The sequence below is a fragment of the Cupressus sempervirens genome, chromosome 9 (assembly GCF_028749045.1).
Source record: "Cupressus sempervirens isolate cs-2001-9-10 chromosome 9, ASM2874904v1, whole genome shotgun sequence".
NCBI classification, from domain to species: Eukaryota; Viridiplantae; Streptophyta; class Pinopsida; order Cupressales; family Cupressaceae; genus Cupressus; species Cupressus sempervirens.
The window spans coordinates 632,303,287-632,324,710 of record NC_143126.1 but is presented as its reverse complement, the minus strand read 5'-3'; the positions used below and the strand labels follow the sequence as shown (position 1 = coordinate 632,324,710).

The following is a 21,424-nucleotide window of genomic DNA, read 5'->3' as shown; positions in this document are numbered from 1 at the left end:
TCCTTCTATCTTCTACAACTCCTAATAGGGTTGGCACAACTCCTAAGATGGTTGGAATCTTCTATCAAGGATTCAAAGTCTCTTAATAGGGACTCTATAGTGCCTACCCCTAGTTTACATTTTTGCTATCATTGTCAAACTCTTTTAGGCCAGTTTTATGCTTATAGTTGGTAGCATTATTTTGAGATTATCAGATATTGTTTCATATTTAGATGATTTATTATGAGATTACTTGGTACTCTATACTTCATATATATGCATGATGATTATTACAATGTTTTTAGATATTGGATAATGATTAGTTAGATGGATTATCATGTGTTTTCTTATGGATACTTACCCCATACTCCATGTGTATGGTGTGTGTGTGTATGTTTTCTTTATGTATGGCATTTCTGATGTGGTTAAGGAAGGGAGTCATAGTCACCTGCTAGTCAGGATCTACATGATGCACCACTTCCTACCATTGCCTGTTTAGTTTAGAATATTGTGTTTTTACATACATAGATTTCATGCAGATTGCAGGTATTGGGTATCGACTTCCCTGAATTGCCAGGATGAGCATACCCTATTGTATTATCTCAATGGTAAGAGAGGGGAGATAAATTCTTAAGTCCAAATCCTAAACCTTTAAGCCATTTGTCCTAAAAAATTAGGACAAGTATCTGAGTCAATAACCTTTTGAATGTGTCATATGATGTTAATTTGTGATTATAAACCTTTAGTTTGATCTTGTATATATTTTTCTATGATGGGTTTTTGTATTTTGTTTTATAAGTCTTTGGTGATTTTTCTATTAATTAAGTCAAATGATTTAATTTAATAAAAAATTGTTATGATATTTTAATATTTAATTATATTTAATTAATTGGAGAATTAATTAAATAAAAATAATTAAATTTAAAGATTAAAATTATAAGTTTAATTTTAGAATGTGATAATATTTATTTAATTTAATAATAATATATTAGAGTTCTTCTTTAAATAAATGCTAAATAATAATATTATTTAAGTTAATAAATAGTTTATCAAATTAAATGTTCGAAAATAAATTAAGAAGTGGAAAAAGAAATTAATTTATTAAAAGTTTTATGATTGCATGATGCATGCATGACATTAAAACTTAATAAATTAATTAAAAGGGAGAAGTCGAGTAAAAAGTAAATAAAGTAATTTCATAATTCAATAAATGTGCATGGAAAAGAAAAAGGAAAAGATAAAGGAAAGATAAAGAAAAGATAAAGAAAAAGTTAATAAGGAGTTAGAGTCTAGTGAATAAGGAGTTCTCTCAGGTGATCGCACAATTAGTGCCCTAATTTTACAAGAGAACTCCATATCACAATTTGAAAGTTCATTTTCAAAGGACCACAAATTTTTGGAGAAGGGAAAATTTTAGAGAGAAGCTTCTAAGAAATGCAAATTCTCTCACAAACTTTGTGCAGTTGTCGACTTAGCATCAGTTCCAGGTAGGATCTCGTAGTTTATTTGTATAGTAGTTTACACCCTTCAAACATCTGTCTTCTTTGTGTCTATTGGGTGTGCTAGTTTCAAAATGTTTTAGATTGAAATCCTTGTATGTGAATAATTTTTCTTTGATTGAGAAATATCTTTTTATGCATTGGGAGTTTGAAACCCTCGTATTGGTATTATCGTTCTTCATTTCTTGAAAATAATATCTATGAATCGACCTACTTGAAAACCTTGCTAAGTTTATGTTAGAGGATTTATATTTTTGTACAAATAGGGTTAAATATCGAATCAAACAAATGTGAGAACCTATTTCATAATTAGATGTTGAAATCAGGTTTTGGGTTGAAAAGAGAACAAATTTTATTGTTTAGAATTTAACTAATTAATCTAGGTTTCCATTCTAGATCCGTATTGGAAATGTTTATTAAAAAAACTAATTTCATATATATATATATATTTATTTATTTATTAAAAAATAATAATAATAATAATTTTGGGTGGGTGATAGCCACCACCCCCCCACTCCCCTTTATTCTCCTGCAGCCTCATGTTGTGCTTGCGTGTGCAGACTAAGCTGCTGAATGTGGCAGTAGTTAGTACTAACGGCGGCAATAGTCTAATCTGCAGCCGCACGACTTCAAAAAGGCCAACAAGCCTTTAAAAAAGAATATGCTTTGTTTTATTTTTTCTATGTTATTTTAATTTATTTAAAATTTATTTTAATTAAAATATAATTTGTATAATTTGAAAAAAAATATTATTTAATAATTAATTAATAAAACTATTAGTTATTAATTATTTAATAATTATAATTCATATATATAGTTTTTAATATAGTTTTGTTTTTTAATAATTATTAATTAATTAAATTAAATTTAGTTTCGTTAATAATACAAATTATTTAATGAGGTTTTAAATTCATTTATTTTATTATTATTATTAGTGACTTGAATTTGAATAAAAAGGGTAATTATTTTATTAGAAAATCAATAGTCATTATGTTAACAATTTAATAAACAATTATTTTTAAATTATTTAGAATATTTACTTATAATCAAATAAGGGTAATTATGCATATTATTTAAATAAATGAATGGGTTAATTTTGTAGGGTAAACTGAGAATCTTATATACTTGAAACATACATTGAAACAAAAACTGAAGACTCACAATTAACTCAACTACGTGTTTCCAAATCAAACCAAACTGTGAGACCATTTTGTTTTATGTGTTTTGTCTATGCTTTCAAGTTTTGGGGTTTGACCTAGCTTTGACCAATCTTAGCATGTTAATAGAGGCTTCAAGGTTATGTGATTGTGATGTTATGATGTTTGATCTCAATCTTTTATACTCAACCATGGTAATGTGTCTGGTATGCTCTATGAGATGTTTTGATGCATTGATTGTTATTGCTTTCCAATGTTCTTGTGTGACACTAAGGTGAATGTATGACCTATTTGACATAACCTTTTTTGAGCCCTCGATTAGTATATTTGGATTGCTTTTGAATCGCTTTTATAGGACTGAGGTGTTTGGTATGATTTATTCTTGGTGATGTCATGTTATGACATATTTGACTTAACCATTTTGAGTCTTTGATCAATTATTTTTGGGATGCTTTCCAGTTGCTCATAGAGAATTGATGTGATTATTTTGATTTATCTTTTGATGCTTTCCAGTCACATGTATAGGACTGAGCTGATTTTACTATGATTCTTTGATTTTTGATTTCATAAGCTTAGGGTAGGTAATTTATATGTAATGTTGGGAAGTGGCTTGCAATGGGGGCCAGGGCCCTATGTGGTTCCTAGGGTAACCCATTGTGAGTTGTTTAATAAGTGAAAACACTACACTAAATGAGAGTAAAATGAACCTATTAAGAGTCTTTGTATGTTCTTGCCCATGCCTCGAATGCTAGCACAGACTAGGATGGGAGTAGAAAAAATGCTTGGTTGTGACCTTGCATCTGTAGTATGCCTTGTCAGTATGAGAGGATACTAGTGGCCACACAGGGATCACTAGGGGGCCAGGGTCTTGAGAGATTGCCATGGTAACTCTAGCATGATTTGTGTGATGACACTTGCCTACTTGCATAGTAGGTTTCCTACATGTCTTGTGTGCCTTTGGGTATAGATGTCGGTTTATCTTGGAACCCTTGAGTTAGAATACTTTTAGGATTTCTTGGACTTAGAGAGTACTTTTGATATTTGGTTTGATATCTTGTTTGGTACTTAAGACTATCTCCTTAGTGTGGTGGGAGTGGGCCATTTAGGTTCCACGCAGTTAGGTGGTAGTGCCTTTTACTCTTACCATTGAGATCTGTCCGTAGTCACTATGGCTAGAGCTTCCTTGTCTGCATTTCCTTTCATTCTATCTATGTATCATTATGATGGATGGTTAATTTTATGATGGATGTTTATATTTTTTGTGATGGATGAATATATCATGTATGGTGGATGGTTTCATTTATTTTATTGTACTTTGTATCATAGATCTAAAGAGGAAGATGTAATCTATTTTTATAAATGTATATTCTTTTAGCCTTTCTTACCTTGTGACATGTACAGTAGATGACTGAGTATTCTAAATTTCATTTGCCAAGAGGCATTTGGAACAAATGTATATTATTTAAATAGACATTGGACCTTTTAATTATTCTTTCATATGGATGTGGTATTTGATGGACTTAGTATTAACTAAATTTAAATGCGATTCAACATCTTGGGATCCTTAAGGAATGTAACCTGTTATGTATGCTTTTAGTTGATTTTATGTTACTACTTAAACTACTATGTGTTTGATGTGTACGATTAATCTTTCTTGTTTTGAAAAAAAAAATATTTGGCAAACTTAGTAAAACTTTAGGTTATTTCTTTTGGATCCCTTGGGGGGCGTTATAGACTCATATGTACTAAATGTTGTAATATACTCCTAACAGGGTCCATCCTTTGACAAGGAATATTTATATTAGTACATCATCTTGTGGACAACATTCCCACTAAGGTTTTCCCTCTGATCAAGGGTTTCCCTAGTGAACACATCTGGTGCAATTGTCTATGTGCATCTTGTTATAGTTAATATTAAGCTTCACTTGGTTTCAAGAATAATTTAATATTCTCTTCTAATTAGGGCCGACCATGTGAAGGTTTAAGCTCATTTGGCTCCACCCCCCAACATCTAAATTCCCCGTTAACATCTAAAATCTTTAAGAAAAGATGATTTTTTAAAGTACAAAAAGGGTTCCAAACTTGCAAAAGTGACATTATTTTCCCATCTTCTAGTGCATGTCATTATTTTGTCGCATCCAAAATTAGATTCTACCATTCTAAATTGAGAATGCGTGTGGAACTGCATTTTGAATGCATGGACAATAGAAGGAGATGAAAAACCTAGCACATTTACATTTATTTAATAGATCTATGCAAACTTCTAACAAAAATACAAACTTATTGGGATTTTTAGCTGCACCTAATGGCGTATGCATATGAATTGAGATTGTATATTGAACTATGGTGTCCTTCTACATTTACTGAAACCAATAGATTCACACAGATAGTTTTCATACAATCATATATTAATGTTGAGCTTCACTTGGTTTTGAGAATATTGTAATATTCTATACTAAGTAGGGCCAACCACATGAAGTTGGAAGCTCATTTGGTCCCACCCCCTAATATCTAAATTCCCCATTAACATCTAAAATATTTAAGAAACGATGAATCCTTAAAGTACATAAAAAGGTTCTAGACCTGAAAAAGTGACATTATCTTCCCATCTTCTAGTGCACATCATTTTTCCATGACATCCAAAATAAGATTCTACCACTTTAAATTGAGAATGCACATGCAGTTGCAATAGGCAAAGCTAATAAAACACAACACAACTACATTTATTTAATAGTTCTATTAAGTTTTTAAAATTATAGACCATCATGAACAATGTTTGTGATGGTCTATAACTTAAAAGACCTAATTAAAGACCTCTAACAAAAATGCAAACCTGTTGTATTTTTCAGCTCTGCTTGATGTCGTATGCATATGAATTGACATTGCATGTTGAACTATGTTGCCCTTTTGCATTTCCTGAAACCAAGAGATTCACACAATCAGTTGTCATACAATCATTTGTTAATGTTGAGCTTCAATTGGTTTTGAGAATAGTTTAATATTCTCTACTAATCATACTATAACATTTAGGGTCAAATTGTGATGACAATTTGTGATAGTGGTGTAATTTGTGGTCATTTTCAATGGTTTTTTTTTTTTGCAATCTTCTTTGATGCCATCACAATACTAATATAGGTGTTGTAATTGCAATGCCCTTGCAAGCATAAAAATAAATAAATATGAAAATCATTTTCTATTTATTTTGATTTTGGAGAGAGCTATGTGCAAAAGAGGTGGAGAGCTATGAACATTGTCGTGACCCTTGTGATCGATGCATTTGGTTGTTATACCCTCGTGATCTTTGCATTTCATTGTTGTGCCTTGCTCTGTGATTTCATTTTCGTGTCATTCCCTTGATTTTTGATTTCATTATTGTGGCGTGCCCTTGTGATCTGTGTGCCCTAGCTTTGTAATTTTCTTCAAGGGTGAGAAGGGGTACCTATGTAAATGTTTTTTTTCTTTTCCTTGTAAATGTGTATGTCTTTATATTTCCTTTAAAGATGTGTCTCTTTATATATTTAGAAAGATCTTTTTCAAGATTCTTATTACATATATGATCCAACTACATACATATTCTAGAATCCAAATAATAAAACAAAAAAACTCACTCAACCCATGGTAATTGACTTACTTCAAGATCTTGCACAAAAATAATGGAGACCATGAAAAATGGGCCGAGTTTGCAAGAAATTTTACAAAAACATATCATAGTAGATATTTTTAAAAAGAAATAAGCCATAACTAGTTAAATGGGTCTAGTTTTCTTATTAGCTCGATTGATATACATGTATATTTAACTAGGTTATGGCCTTTGCAAGGGAATGAGCCTTGTGATTATGCATGTGTTTGGTGCATTTCTTTCCTATGATATATCTCTACAATTTGTTTTTGCACCCTTTCTCTATGATTTGGTTGCCATGCCCTTGTGATCTCTACATTTTGTTGCCATACCATTACTCTACAATTTTGATGTTGTGCCCTTGCTTTGAAATTTTGTTGCAAAGTTGTGCCCTTGCTTTGTGATCTCATTATTGTGTTGTGCCCTTGCTCTATAATTTTTTTCAAGGGTATGTAAATGTTGGTTTCTTTTCCTTCTAAATAGGTATCTCTTTATATCTCCTTTTGAACATGTATATTTAGAGATCTTTTGTAAAGTTCTTATTACATCTTAGCCACACAATAGAAAAATTGATCCAGCTACATACATATTCCAAAATCCAAAAGAAAAAGACTCACTCAACCTATCCTAAGTGACTTACCTCAAGATCCTCCATAAAAAATAATGTAGACCAGGAAAAATGGGCACAGTTCACAAGAAATTTAAAAAAAACATATCATAGTAGATATTTTTAGAAAGAAACTAGCCATTACTAGTTAAATAAATCTAGTTTCTGATTAGATGGCTTGATTACAAATTCCTTTGGAACTATCATCATATTAGGTACAATAAAATGAACAATCAGTTGTTCCCAGCTAGTAGGATCAAGTACATTTTTTCAAGGTGATAAAATTGTATATGCAAGGAATTGAAGAATAACTTTAGTGAAGAGTTGAGTTGAAGAAGAAAGTTTTTCTTTTGTGTAAATTCCATAATCATGAGGCTCATTCCCTTGTAGAAGCCTCTACCACAATGACATTACCTCTAAACCATGCAAAGGATGTTGAAGTGGTTCCCAACCTTAAAACACTCTTATAAGCATTTGATACTTGGGATCATCAGAGGGAGAATATGCCAATACTTGAAACACTCTTATAAGACTTTGATATTTGGACTATAAATTATCAAAGACACTTGCAAGCGATTCCAATGTCATAGTACCTACCACAATACTTTCCTAGATTCTATCGAATGGCTCCCAAAATATCCTCTATGTTTTCTAGTTGTTGTTTTTATCGTGCTATCTATTTCTAAAGCCACTTCTTCTCATTCTCTTTCTAAAGTCGCTCCTTCTCCTTCACTCTTGTACCTTAAACTTTGATTATTGAAAATTTGAAAATCTACCTCTATCTTATCTAATATCAACTTCATAGTATGTTGTAACTCTTGCAGAGGTGTTTGATCATTGATAGCTTTCATTTCATCATTGAAGTTTTCAAGATTAGTCAACACCCTCACTTGTGGACTTCTCATGTTAAGCACTTTTTGTAATGTTTCAATACCATGTTCTTCCTTCTAAGATACCAATTCTTTAAGTGCATTTTCTTGTAAAATATTAATTTTGTTGAACAATTATAAACTCTTAGAAAGTGCATTATTTTTTTCATGTATGTCTGTATACATACAAAGAGATATTGTGGATTGTGAATTATGGATTATAAACAAAAAAGAAAAGAAAATATGAAATTAATCATTCCCCATTTGTTTTGATTGATTTTGGAGAGCTTCACATGGAAGAGGGTGGAAAGCTTAAAACAAGGATGGAGAGCTTTGAACATTGGTGGAGATTAGTGGAGATCTAGGATTTTTTTGTCCTTCCCTTGTGATCTTCATGCCCTTGCTCTATGATTTTATTCAAGGGGAGAAAAAGTACATATGTAAATGTTCTTTTCTTTTCTTTCTAAACATGTATCTCTTTTTCATATATAATAGCTTTGGTCATATTCAAGGATAATTGATTATGATGATTGTATGCATATGTGTATGTATGTATCTAAATCAATTCACTATGCAATCTACTTTACATTTAGTACTTGTGCTAAATTAAATTAATCATTTATATCTTGAATTCATACAAGCAATTGTCCTTGCATTCAATCAAATTTATTCATACCAAACTAAGTATATAGAAATCTATACTTATAGATTATATTATCTCATGGTGATTGAGTAAAGATCTCATGTATAATATCATCAAAGAAATGATCGGATGCATTCACTTTAAGTCATAATATGACCGAAAAGATGATCCATTTATGTTACTTCATACTTGTTTTATTGAACATGTTGTTTAACATAATCAATAGTACTAGAATTATATAGCTACAACTAGTACTCTTGTTTATTTTATTTAATCATATTATTTAAGACTATAATTTTTCTTCAAATTAGACTGTATATTTGTTATCACTAAAACATAAATATAGATCTTTGATAGTTATCTTTTATAATTTCAAGATCTTCTTATTTAACTTGAAGATTTTCTGCTACTGGATAGTGGAATAGCCACAATGTGGAGCCACATACCTCATGTCTTTTAAAACCAAATTATAGTTTTATTATATTTTTGTCCTTCAAAAATATTATAGGTGAATGTTCTTCTAATTTTACATATATTTAATAATTTTTTGTTTGTTATTTGAGGTAATTTTCTATTATGAGATAGAGACATCTATCATAATGATGGACATGCCAATTTTGATCATCCCACTTTCAAAGCTAATTAATGAAACTTTTTGCTACTAACACCCTAACTTTTTGCAACTTGCCTAATCAACCATTCACACAAATGAATCATCCCATATCCATAAATAACAACTAATCTTCTGTAAGTCTATCTCCTCTAAAGACCCAATACATGGAGCCATTATCGTCATGAGTAGACTCACTCTCCTCAAATGAATTCAATCGAAACTATTCATACCAAATTAAGTATGCAAAAATATATACTTACAAATTATATTATATCTTGATGATTGAGTAAAGTTCAAATTCAATTTTCCAAGGTGATAAAATTGCATATGCAGATATATGTATGTATGTGCATGTGCATGTCTGTGTATATATATGTATGTATATGTGTGTGTGTGTGTGTGTGTGTATCTCTGCATCTCATTTCCTCGATGCGAGGCATCAATGCAAGTGACAAAGCACATATTTGTCTTTCACCTCATTTCCATTGGGACATGGAAATATTTGAAGTTTGGCAATATGGTGCAAGGGCACCACCTTACCCTTAGAATTCATATTATTGTAATGGGTCATCTATTAAGGTTTTTTTAAATAATGTTTTCATGTCAACTCTAAGAAGATTGAATTGGTTAACTTGTATTAAAACGAATCCAAAAGTAATAAGAATCATCCGAAGATAGTTGTAAAACAGTTTGTAAACCATTAAGATAGTCTTTAAAAGACATCTCATAATGTAATGGAGGGACCATAGAAGAGAATCGATAAGGGTGAAAAGATAACAATTTGATAGAGAGTGAGTGAATAGAAGGAAATGTAAATGGCTCTCTGGCGGCAGCCAAAGAGCCATCCATTTTGTAATTTGCAGATAGTTATATGTAGTGAAAATATGTGTTGTTTTTAATGGTGATTCAATTTTCTTATCGATTCTTGTTAGGTTCCCTATGCTTTTGGTTCGGTATGGTGTGTTTTATCTTAAAGTTTGTGACTCTTCGCATCAGAAAGCCCCTTAAGCTCATCAATTGATAAGTAGGAGATAATTTCCACAGCAAGTCAAATTGTGATATTGCTATTAGGATTTAACTGTGTGCTATCAGCGCGCTTAGGCTGGAGTAGTATTGGGATGGGTGACCTCCAGGGAAGTCCCGGTGCTTCACCCCTGTGAGCATCACCTAGATCCAATAAGTGCTAAGTGTTCCATTTATTCTCATGAGAGATGGATTCATGTTGAATCACTACTCATGAAACATGGGTCAATGAGTTTGACTCAAAAATCACACAGTTAAATCCTGATAGGAATATCACAATTTGACTTTCTATGGAAATTATCTCCTACTTATCAATTGATGAGCTTAAGGGGCTTTCTAATGAATGGTTCATAAGGCACAACACTTGGTGAAGGTTTTGCAAATGGGGTTGCAAGCTTTGGGTTTAACCATGGAGGAAACTTCGTAGTTAAGCGCGCTCAGGCTAGAGTAGTACTGGGATGGGTGACCTCCTGGGAAGTCCTGGTGCTTCACCCCTGTGAGCATCACCTAGATCCAATGAGTGCTAAGTGTTCCATTTATTCTTATGAGAGATGGATTCATGTTAAATCACTACTCATGAAACATGGGTCAATGAGTTTGACTCAAAAATCACACAGTTAAATCCTGATAGCAATATCACAATATTAAAATACAGTTTTTCTAGCATGTCATTGGCTCTCAAGTATTTAAGCAAGGAAAAAAGTATTTGTCTTCAATCGAAATTAGGCTGAAATTAGAAGACAAGGTAGTGCCAAAAAGCTTTGTCAAATATAAGATATATCTGTGTAATAAATGGTTATTAATGTTATTCTTATCGAGAACTTAACGCAAAACCAGTGTGCCAGTCAAATAAGTGAATTCTAGATTCATCTTCCAGTGACGTCTAGTAAAACTGCTCAAGGATGGTTTTTATATTTGTCTTTAGGAAATTGTCTGCAATTGCGAGTCACGAATCGCGGCCTCGAATATCAAAGTTACGTCTATATTGGGTTGCACGACTTAGGCAGTGATTCTCAATTAGGTGCATAGACTATTCTACTTTGCCTGTCGATTAGGATATGCAAATCTGGGTGCAGCGATCACTTTCCAAATAGAATTTTTTCTCTATCGTATTTTCTTTTCCTCATTGCATATGGAACTGGTTTTAGCTTGGTAATATTGTAGCTGTGTTTTTAATTTGGTAATTTTGTCACCCACTGCTTGGATTTGTTTCTTGTTTAATTTTGTGAAGAACAGCTTGGATTTGTTTCTTGTTCTCAAACCCCTGATCCTTGACTGCTCCGGCTAGAACTGTAGTTCTTCTTTTTTCCTTTACTTGTTCCTCTTTTTCCTTTCGTTCCTTTCGTTGGGGTTTAGTTATTTTGGGCGTCCGCAACTCTTTCACTGTTATGCCATTTTCCCAAATCATAGGCAGTGAAATGCTTACAGCAAGCAGACAGCATCGAGCTACTGGGCTGTTGAGCTTTTTCTTGCTCCCCTTGAAATGATGTAACATAGACAACAGCATATCTGCTGGTAACAAGGGGATCTTCACCAGGAGTCTCTTGTCCCCGACCCCAACGAGGATCTCTGAAAATATTAATATTGGGTGCCCAGAAAGCAAGGCCGGCCTGGCCATTATTGTACATAGCCCGAGCTTCGATGGCCACAGCTCCTGCAATGGCGGACCACAAGGTTTCATTGAAAGAGGCGGCGGTGAGAATGACTTGGGGAAACATAGTGGCCGCCCTAATGCTGCCATTAAAGCATACGCCCAGTCCATTCGGGGCAAGGCGGTGCAGTGACTCTGATCACCATTCATATGCAGGAATTCCCAACCTCTCTATGCCCTTTGCGCCTTTCACTGGCCTCTCACTCTGCATAGTATCCTAAATTTTTTAACACAAAATCACTCCCATCTCTCCCTTCTGGGGCATTCGGCATTCGAATCCGGCCTCACCTTCCTTCAGCACCTCATTCTCTTTGTGTACTTGGCCAAAGCCACACCACAACACTTCACTGTTATTTTCTCTATGCAATCTACTTCACCTCGAGTGTTCCAATCTGCTGTTCAATCTTTAAAAGAGGATTTTGTAATCTCATTCAGTGCACATACACTCCAGCTACCATGTTTCTTTCCAATGAAGCCCACCATGCTTCTCTTTGGCCTGCTCATTCAGAATGTGCCTTTTCACTTTTATCACATTTTTAATATTTTCCAAAATTTAAATTATCAATCTCTTTGCATATTTTCACTTCTGTGTTGTTTTTCATAACCAATTTGTTTCTTTTCTCTTCTCAGTCATGTTACAATCTACTGGAAGCAGAGGACTATTTGATTATTATAGCTCTAGCAACTTTTGGGATGGTAGGCTGTGAAATGCATTAAATGTAGCAAAGGTAACATTAATTGGATTGTTCTTGTAACAGCAATTAACTTCCACCATCTTCCATGATATCTATTTCTTCATAAAGCTGTTTTCATTACTGTTCCTCATTAACCGGTTCATTACTTTTAACTCTTAGCCCATTAGCTTTAGAGCATATGGCAGGAAGTGTGACACATCATGTCCCTTGTTGACTTTGATTTTAACTTCAAGACTATCATCATCATAATTGACTTAACTTGCTCATCACATTCCATCCTTAAACATCAGACAATAACACTAATGAAAAATTAAATTTAGAAAATTAACTTTTGACTATTTAACACTAAGAATTAAACCTTAATGTGTGACAGTTAGACTCATTAACCCCCTCCAGATATATTTTATTCTTTCATTCTAATTTATCTTTTGTTGTTTCTTCCTCTCAAACTCCCTTCAATGGCATCTACTTCCAGGCCTCAACCATATAATAAGAAGTCAAATGCTTTTCAAGACCTCGCACCATCTCCATTCACTTCTGCTACATCCAGAATGCTGTATAGAAAGCTTCCCTACGATGTGTTTATCAACCATCGTGGTGCTGATGTCAAACACACCCTCGCTGCAACTCTTTATAATACCATCTCTGTCATGGGATTGAGGGTTTTTCTTGATGTCGGTGAGATCATAACTAATGATCAGGGGTAAGTGGTAAATAATTTGCTTCCAGCATTTATTCTTTTCTTATCAGTCATCTTCCTATACACTCGGTGCTTCCTTATTATTATCTTTTACCTTTTTCGGAATAGACTGTCATGGTAAACGATGTTTTCCTTGTTTCATTTTGTTTAGTGATTATTTCAGGGTGGTCAAGAATATTGTTAATCGTATTTTAAAGGATATAAGAAAAGTGCCATTTGTGGTGGCCAAACATCCAGTTGGTCTAGATGAAGCTCTCTTAGACTTTGAAAGAACAACATTTCAGTCTGGAGAAAGTCATCTCAGTGTGCAAATTTTGGGAATTTGGGGTATGGGTGGCTCTGGAAAAACCACTCTTGCCAAACAATTATATAATAATAAATACAAAAATATGGAAGAGTCTAGTTTCCTATTTGATATTAGAAATGCTGATTCAAAAAGTGCGTTACACAAGAAACAGCAAAAACTAGTAGAGGATCTTGGTCTTTATGGCGTATCAATTGAGAATATAGAGGAAGGGAAGGGTATTCTTGCTTCTCATTTGAGATCTGTTCAAGTGCTCATTGTTCTAGATGATGTGGATAATATAGATCAGATGGATGCTCTAGTGCCTGACAAGGATTGTCTGGGAGAGGGTAGTTTGATTGTAGTGACTACAAGGAAACTCGATATACCCCATGTTGGAACATCTCATCCATTTATAAAATGAAAGCACTGGACTGAGTTCATGCCCAACAGCTTTTTCGCTGGCATGCTTTCTTAAATCAATGTCCACTCAGTGGATTTGACACCCTTGTTGAAGAATTCATAAGGGTTTATAATGGCTTACCATTATCTCTCAAAGTATTCGGAGGACAGCTATATGGAAAATCCAACAAAGAATATTGGAAGAGTCAATTACAAAAGATAGATAGGATATTACCTGATGATTTCATAAGTAGGCTACAAGTTAGTTATGATGCCTTAGATAATGAAGAGAAGGAAGCATTTTTAGATGCAGCTTGTTTCTTCATTGGAGAGAAGAAAACTTCAGCCATTGCAGCTTGGGATACTACAGGTGGCCTGTGCAGCTGGGAAGGTCTCTTGAATAAATGTCTTGTTGAAATTGACGATTATGAATGTATAAGAATGTATGACCACCTGCGAGATATGGGAAGAAAAATAGCAAATGATAAATCACCTTACCGTCTTTGGTCCGCTCAACAGATTATTAATGTTGACAATGAAATGCAGGTAGTATAATACTTATCGTTGTCAATCACTATATATTTTATTCTTGATTCCATTAAGTTTAATAATTCAATATTTTTTTTTGATTTCGTTGTTTTTAATTTAAAAGGGAATTTCTATTCGAGCAATACTGGTTAGAACAGCGGCCTTACTTCTTAACTCCTTTGACTTTTCCAATCTCGCTATCATTGACTCCTTCACTGACCAGGAAACCAACTCTGAACCATTATCCCTTGAATGGCCATCCTCTACCTGCCACATTCTTTTATGCTTTGTTGTACATTTCGAATCTCCAAAGGCTTCATTGAATTTGTCTAGCGATGGATCGGGTACATGGCATGATGTTATGGAGTTGGAAGAGGGTAAATGGTTTTCCACAACTGTCATCAGACAACATTCAAATATCCACAATAGTATTCCACTTCACAAACAATCAAAGGTAAATATATATTTACAAGGTAAAGAGGTCAAAGGACAAGTGAAGAAAGGATTGCTTGTGAAGTAGGAGAGGAGAGACTTATGGAGGCTTTCACACATTTATGCATGCTTTTGTGAGGTTAATATATACATGTACGAGTTTAGAGCAAGGTGAGATTTGATGGTGATATTTATTTTAATCTCAGTTAATATTAAATTTTTTAAAATTTATATATTTTAATTGAGTAAAAGAATAATTAAGGTTTTCTATTAAAAATATAGATGTATGGATGTCTTATTATTTGATTTGAATTTTTGTGAAGGTTGAGGGAATTGTTTTTTGTTACGAACGAAGGATCAAGGTGTATTCATTTGACTAAAATTTGTTTGGAGTGCAATCGTAGACTCATCCATTAGTGCTAGAGCCATGTACTATACAAAACTTGATTTCTGCTGAACTCATTCAAAACTGATAGACTAAAGACCCATTGATTTAAATTTGGAATAAAATTCCTCTTTAAAACTGATTATCCAGCATATTAGTTTGTCATATTAATATCTATTACATATCTCAATGAGTGATTTATTTAAGATACTTTCCATGAGACTCTTTCTCATGAGAGTTCTTATTTTATTTAGGTTGCACTTGTTGCTAAAATTTATTATTAAACCAGTGCTCGTAATAGTATTTGCAAATGAATTTTTAAATTTTTTGAGACACAGTTCCTTACCATCAAATATGTGTGAACTGCTTTATACAGCATATCACGACTACACCGAGCAGATGCTGGCATGATTGCTACAAGCTCCAAAAATTCGCTTGGGCTTAAACCTGCATCAAATGCTATGCCAACCAGATACTCATCCCACATATTAGCAACAGTTGATACTGTGTTCTCGTTAAAGCTACAACAACTATTAGAGCTCTGTTCCACTGTTTCCTCAGATGGCAAACTTACTTGGCAGATTCATCTGTTTTGCAATTGATATACTCTTGAGCAATGAACATGGAAAAGATGTTTCTCATGCTTTTAAATCCAGGGCTGAATGCAATACTGATATCACTCTTGATTACCGGCAACAAAAAATCTTCAATAGTTGAGCTCTAGCTGAGAAGCAATCCTAGCTTGCAATTGGTCCTTACTTTAGTCACTAGATCCACAAATCAAAGCTTCAGAGAGCAGGGAAAACAAAAAATGATTGGGTATAACCTTAGATCTTCTTCCCAATGGCAGCAACCTTATGATGCCTTCCAACAATCTACATTTCAGTGTACTATTCCCACTATGACACATGTTAGATAGAATCCATTTGTTTGCATACATAATTATAACAGGGCTGACGTATTTTTCTTTCATCCCTTGTCTACGCATAGAAGCTATTATCCTTTCAAAAAGCTGGAAAGGAAGTACCAAGAGGTCCTCAATCCACCAGTCTTTAGCCGTTTCTTCTCTAAAACTCAAATCACTAAAAAACTGACATTCAGCCGCCATTACAGACCTGGTTCTTTTATGCTCTGGATCAAGAACTTCCATGGAAACCATGAAAGCGAGCGATTCAATGTATCTGCTCACAATAAGAAGCTCATCTGCCAAGGGAAGCAAACACTGGCATTTCTGAAGCACAATCAGAGTGTCTTCCCAGCTCTGTAACACCACCTGAGTAAGATACAAATCGCTTCTTTCACATAGATTTCCTCTTCCAAATTCTTCAATCATTTCGAAAAACTCTGCTGGACATCTCAAGGCTGCAACATTTAGTGGATCCATGAGAATGGTTGAGTCATAGCAAAACAGAACAACAAGCTCAAATATCTCAACCCCGGCAGGACATGGTTTGGGTAATACAATATCTGAGGATTCTGACAATTTCCTTTTCAGGTAGCCGCTCCTGGTAACAAGTGGATACTGCACAGAAACAACTCATTCATATTTCATACCATGAAAGTAGATTTTAGCCTCAAATCCAACTAAAACTACATTAAAATCTTGTCATCACCTTATGGAGTCTGTAACAGCTCTCCAAGTGAATTGCAACTGTTGTAGGTAATCCAGTGGCTTCACACCTACAAGAAAAACTCATTTTAGAGAACATCTCCATTGATGCAAACAGAAAATTTTGGACCATTGCATGAAAATCCCTCAAACCCAACAACTTCATCTCTCAACAATTAATGATTGTCAATTACTCCTCCTGGGAGATGGCGCTCTGTTTCATCTCTTAACAACATTTCATCGATATGAAACAATGTTTTCTTATTTACCTTTTAAATCTACATCAAACTATGAAATTATATCTTACAAATCATTAACTATAGCATAAAACTTTCCACTAATATTACACCCATATCAAACAATGACCTATCTTTATGACCAGAACAATTATTGGACTAGAATGTTACCATTTCCATATTGTTTTCTCAAGCTCTGATTCAGGAATTGAAACTGAAACGTCACTTGACTTTGCAACCTTATTCATCATGAATTCTTTTGCTTTGTTCCAGTAGAAAGTGGAAGGAGATTCTAACAGGGGACGCACATTTTTCCTTTGATTCTCAATGCTTCTATTAAGAGCTCCAATTCAGGCTAATATTGACTTAAAATTTCATTTCAATCACATCAATTGCATGATGGTATTATTTCCCTTCTGGTATCGTACAGCCCAAGCATGATTTTTTATTATCAATCCAATAAATATTATTTGAAAAATAAGTTTTGCTTCCTAATGCTGTTACCAAGATCCCATGGAAGGAATGAAGTATTTTAAAGACTTCTCGGAAATGGAAGTCAAGATGAACTTCCTCGATTGTGATGGCAACTGTATTTTTTTAAAGGTTACATCAACCCTTGCAATTTGACTGGAAGAGTTCGTCATTCGATTTTTCCAATTGCCTTGTGATGACTGAGATATAGAGCAATCTTCTTATAGTCACATAAAAATTATGGGCTTGAACTCGGGAAGCCTATATATGTTATAATGCTTGGATCACTCCAACCCCAGTGGTGAAATTTGCAAACTTATGGGTATACAAATAGTTTTCATTGTTTTATTATTATTATTATATAATTTTTTTAAAAATTATATAAGTATTATTAGTTTAAATTCTGTAATCTGCAAGTAATATGAATTTAGTGTTGATATTGATGCCAACTATAGTGTGAATTGATATGGATTGGTTGGTTGGCTAATGTGTTTATTTTGTTGTTTGACATTATTGTCTATGTTTCTTTTTGGTTCACTCCTTGTAGAATATATTAGTTGAATTATGATTTTTTTATTATTGAAGTATACATTTGAGGATGAGTTAAGAGGTTGTTATGGGTCTTATCATGTCCTTTTCAGATCTAGATAAGTAATTTGCATTGGAGGTACTTTTAGCAAATTGGTCAATGTGCTTTGATATTTTTCTATACATAAAGTTTCATATTGTCTTTCAAGGTTGTTGTGATTGAGTGCATTTTATTTGAATCATTTAAGTAAGGCACATTGTAATGAATTTAGGTCCCCTTTATCTCCTTGAGTGGACTATATTGAGCTCACTTGTTCATGGTGGCCAACTTTGTGTAATTAATGTCTATTCCTATTGGAACTAAACTTGTTCAGGGTTTTGGTGATGAAGTTCATAAATAGATACATTGGGAGTTAACTTGAAGAGACGACTGAGGGTGAATGATGTGGAAGTGAAAGTGCAAATATCAATTTGTGATTCACTTTGATGGTTATGTGCACCAAGATTAGGGGACCAAAAACTTGTTAGAGGATAGATCTTGTTAGTAGTTTGTTACAACATTCAGTACATATGAGTCCTTGTTAGGAGACTTTGAATCCATGTTAGGAGATTTCAACCTTGTTAGGAGTCGTTTCAAACCTGTTAGGAGTTCTAGAAGATAGTTAGACCAACTACCCAAACAACTTCAAGGTTAAGACTAATGAACCCACTATCGAAATGATCTTTGTATTATTCCTTGCACAATAATAGAACTGAATTGTACTTGATTCCTCTATTTTTGTCCTATCAACCAGACTTCTGCTCCTTCAGATCTTGTAACCAGATCTCGTAATTCACATCCAATAATCCCTTGATTGCTTACTCACATACAGTAAGAACTCTACTCCTTTTTGCACTTTGCACTTCACTTAATTGTACTTCATACAATTCATCACACTACAAACAAGGAAAACAACTTTCATTTATACCATATCTTCTTAATAATTCCTTGGGTTGGCCTTGAGGCTTTTCCAATTAATTATAATAAGATAATTAATTAAATTATAATTACAATAGCATTGTTGGCTCAAAGACTGTACAAAACTTCACAATGTCATACTAGGGCTTGTGCACTCGCTGTCATCACTACACGACTTTCCTCTATCATTATGTGACTACTCACTTCTTCATTACATCTTAGATGTAAGATAGCAATCAAACATCATAACATTGTTCTTCAATACTCTATTTCTATAATGCTCTCAGTAAATTAGGTACAACTATCATACACCATCGACTTAGACTCTGTGCACTTAACTATGTCATCAGAACATAGTTAGGAACATATCCTCAACTACGCATCACTAGACAATAAAACCATTATCTATACTAGTAAGATCTCTTACTATTATTCTCCTAGTCTTTACAAAAACATTGCTATATTGACATCAATGATAAACACAATCATGAATGCATCATGTCAATACTCTCCAATGCTTAGGATACTCCCCCAACGTAGTATCATCAGCATTCATGCTAAAAATCTCCCCCTTTGGCATTGATGGCAACAAAGATGAAAAACATCTAAGTTCTAAGAATACCAAATTGTACTCTATTGCTACTACTACTGTCATCTCAAATCCTCTTCATCAAAATGAAATCCTATGGCTGCTAGAACTGGCATTAGTTGTTCGCATGCTAAACAAATATCAATACAGCAGGTGCATATCCTCTTTCTAGATAAACATCAATTGTTCACTTCATACTAAAATTTCATAATACATTAGATGCACATTAGGTGCATACTCTTGCTTCTTTACATGACTCCTTCTAAATATCCCTAAAGATATATCTCTTCCTCATACATAATTATGAGTTCTTCTGCCCCATTTCTTAGGAGATGTTTTTCAAGCAATTGTTTCCTCCATTGACATCAATGTCAAAGGCCTCAAACAAATACAAAAATACCAATTATTACAACTACTTCTTGAACTCTTCAATCATCTCAAGTGTCCAAAGACACTATTCAATACCAAATACCAAGAGTCCTCAATGACTCAATACACAACAGATACTCCTCCATACAAAAAGCATCAACATTCAGTCAAGTCTAATAATAGTGCTCTATACCATTGGACTAATGATTCTCTGCATCATATACTCAGAAATAGGAAGGGGCATAACCCCAAGCATACTCTCAGGTACTCAAATGTATCTTTAGGCAAAGGCTTTGTAAAGATATCTATGATCTAATCTTTAGTACTTACATAATCCAATCCGATCTCCTTTTCTATTGCCTTGAACTCTCTCAAAATATGATACTTGATAGATATATGCTTTGTCTTAGAATGCAATACAAGATTCTTAGACATATTCATTGTACTTGTGTTATCACAATAAATGATAACAGGTTTTATAAACTCAATATCAATATCTTTCAACATTCCCTTCATCCACATATATAACTTGATTACAATTATTTGTTGTTGCAACATACTCTTCCTCAGTTGTACTCTGTGAAATACAGTCATGTTTCTTGCTTAGCCAAGAAACCAATCTTCCTCCAAAAAAGAATGCTCCACCACTGGTGCTCTTTCTATCATCCATACTGCTTACCCAATCTACATTAGTATATGTGCACAAAGTGAAATCACTTGATTTGTCATACCAAATCCCATAATTAAATGTTCTTTTTCAAATAGCTGAATATTCTATTTATTGCTGCATAATGGTACTCTTTAGGATCAGTTGAAATCTACCTACAATCACAATTTTATTTGCCATATTTGGTCTGGTGTGAGTTTGATATTGCAATCCTCCAATCATAGATCTATACTTCTTCTACTCAACTATAGGAGTCTCATATTTGCTAGATAACTTATAAATAGTTATCATAGGTGTACCGAAAAGTATCCAACTCTCTAATCCAAATATTTTCAACAAGTCTTTGAGATACTTGGCTTGTGAAATGAATATCCCATCACTATTCTACACAATCTACAATCCTAGGAAGAACTTCATCTCTCCTATCATGCTCATTTGAAAGTCATTTTTCATCTCTTCAGCAAACTTATCACTTTATTCATCATTTCTTCCAAATATTATATCATCCACAAATATTACAATGATAAATAAACCATTATCAACTTTTCTCAAATATAGATTGCTATCTATTGTACCTTTAACAAATCCAAGTTTTGTTAAATACCTATCCAATCTTGCATACTAGGTTCTAGGTGCTTGTTTCAAACCATACAATGCTTTCTTCAATATGCATACCATCTCTCTTTCTTTTTTTGTTCTATCAGAGGGAATCCATTAGGTTACTCAATATAGACTTCTTTTTCAAGTTCTCCATTCATAAAAGCTGACTTGACATCCATTTGATAAACCTTGAAATTCTTACTCACCGCATAAGCCAAAAGCATCCTTACTACTTCCATTCTAACTATAGGTGCATATGTCTCCTCATAATCTATGCCTTCTTGTTGTGAGTAACCTTTGCAAACAAGTATG

General features: G+C 33.5%; 1 pseudogene; it reads right to left on the bottom strand.

Moving 5' to 3' along the window:
• Nucleotides 1-14,385: 14,385 nt before the first annotated feature.
• On the bottom strand, nt 14,386-17,181 carry LOC149540303 (BTB/POZ domain-containing protein At5g48130-like; annotated as a pseudogene).
• Nucleotides 17,182-21,424: the final 4,243 nt, after the last annotated feature.